Source organism: Bactrocera neohumeralis, unplaced genomic scaffold, assembly GCF_024586455.1.
Source record: "Bactrocera neohumeralis isolate Rockhampton unplaced genomic scaffold, APGP_CSIRO_Bneo_wtdbg2-racon-allhic-juicebox.fasta_v2 ctg623, whole genome shotgun sequence".
NCBI lineage: Eukaryota > Metazoa > Arthropoda > Insecta > Diptera > Tephritidae > Bactrocera > Bactrocera neohumeralis.
This window is the reverse complement of record NW_026093103.1, coordinates 96,319-98,660: the sequence shown is the minus strand read 5'-3', so window position 1 is coordinate 98,660 and position 2,342 is coordinate 96,319. Positions and strand designations below refer to the sequence as shown.

General features: G+C 35.7%; 1 pseudogene; it reads left to right on the top strand.

The window, feature by feature from the left end:
* The first annotated feature begins 998 nt into the window (after nucleotides 1–998).
* Nucleotides 999–1,645, top strand: LOC126767420 (uncharacterized; annotated as a pseudogene).
* Nucleotides 1,646–2,342: the final 697 nt, after the last annotated feature.

Sequence of the window (2,342 nt, the reverse complement as noted above, 5' to 3'; positions counted from 1 at the left end):
CTCTCTTCGTGTCGGTTACACTCTGTTACTGTCGTAGAGAGAGTGTTCGGGGGTTCTGTTAGGTGCGTTCCTTCCAAGATCGGAAGTGCAGGCACCTCAAGCACAAGAGGTATCTGTCCTTGCATTAGATGACGGGGAGTTGGGGTACGCCTTTGGCCTGGTTAGGTCCCCAGGTTTTGATGGTTTAAACGGAGAGATGTGTAAAAGCTTGTGGAAGTTCATTCCGGAATACCTGGAGGCCATTTATAACAGGTGTGTCTGCGAGTGATACTTTCCACGTGAGTTATATTTTTTAAAGAATTGTATTTATTTTTTTATGCACGCTTCATTGCGCGAAATATTAGTTCAAGTGGTAAAGTGAGGACATCGCATAAATTATTTAAAAATGCCTTCAATTCGAAAACGGCTTTGCTTGGGTGACAAATTAGAAATAATTGACGACAATAAAAAGGGGAAAACCCTGAAAGAAATCTCTTTGAAAAATTAAATGAAATTATCGTAAAAAATGGCATAAGTCTTGATGCAGTTTTCAACGCTGATGAAACTGGACTTTACTGGAAGATGTTGGCGAACCAAACTCTAGTTCACGCTAATGAAGACAGAGCACCTGGCCGAAAGTTATCCAAAGAACGAGTTGCAATTCTTGCCTGCTCAAATGCAACGGGAACAATGAAATTAAAGCCTCTTGTAATAGGAAAATCCAAAAACCCTCGTTCCTTTAAAAACAAAACAGTTGCCGTGGACTATGCGCACTCAAAATCCGCGTGGATGAATATCGAAATTTTTGAAACTGGTTTTTAGTAAATTCGTGCTTCAGGTTTGTATATTACAACAATTTTAACTTCAATACTTCTTAATAATACTTTAAATTATAGGTTGAAGATTTTCTTGAAAGTCGAAGTCAACCAAAGCGAGCAATATTACTCCTCGATAACGCTCCTAGTCATCCACCAGAAGAAGATTTGGTGACTCCAAATGGAAAAATATGGACAGTGTTTATGCCACCGAATGTAACGGCTCTAAGTCAACCGATGGACCAGAACGCGATTCGCCTCACCAAATTATTTTACCGAAATTCTTTACTGAGCAGTGTAGTGCAAAAAGAAAATATAAACACAGCGTTAAAGGACCTCACCCTTTTCAATGCAGTTCAACTTATTGCTGCAGCTTGGGGAAAAGTTTCAGGGGTTGTTCTTCAGAAGTGTTAGAAAAACATTTTAATTAATAAAACCACACCTGACGATGAAGATGATGAAGACAATATACCTCTAGCAGATTTGCGATTCAGAGAAGACCTTTCTGTTATTGAGAGCACACTTTCTCTTATCCATACAATGTTTCCCCAGATACGGTTTAACTTATGCATTTGTAGAAATAATTTAAATTAATATTCAAATAAAATTTTAGACAAACTTCAACACAGATGATTTGGAAGCATGGAACAGTGTAGACAATGTACCTGTAGAAGAGAACCCGAGTGCTGAAAATGAACTAGCTATAGAAATTTCGGAAGAGGAGGAAGGTGATACCGCTGCAGTTGTAGCTGTACCGCCAATAAAGCACACTGATACCATCGACTTCTTTGAGAAGTGTATCAAATGGTCTGAAGAAAACAACGTGGAACAGGAAAAAAAATTTTTATTGAAAAACCTACATCAAAAGGCACAGGATCTCAAAATTTCTCGGCCACTAAAGCAAATGAGCATAACAAATTTCTTTTCAGTTGAATAATGCTCATATTTTTGTTATAAAATTCAACTTTTAATAATTTTATTGTATGCATTTTCCATTGTATATGTATTTATTTCAACCAATGTTTATGAATTTATGAATAAATAGTTATTTTTAAACATATTACGTATGAACCAATATTAATTTAATTTTCGTTTCCGATATAACGAATATTTCAGTTTAACGAGCGGTCCCAACATTATATCATTCGTTATATTGGAGCACCACTGTATTTCCATACATAATGGAACATATTTCCTATGGAATATTAAAGATATTATTTTTCTTCAATATTCTCTGTTTGGGAGTATCATAATGGGCATGCATACATATATTTATGTCTCTTCATATTCTTGGGTATGTGAGACAGAGAACACAATAAAAAATGTCTTTATGTTCTCTGTGTGAGAGGTGTGTTTTGTACGCATTTTTCGCTGTTAAAAGTGGAATGTCAAAGAAATTACTTTTCTTCAATATTCTCTGCTTGGGCATACATGTCAAGTCATCACATGCCGAAAATACATAATATATAATGTATTTATTTCTCTTCATATTCTGCTTGAGTATGTGGAGAACTGTTAAAAATGTTAACATTTCACAGCGTGACTTCA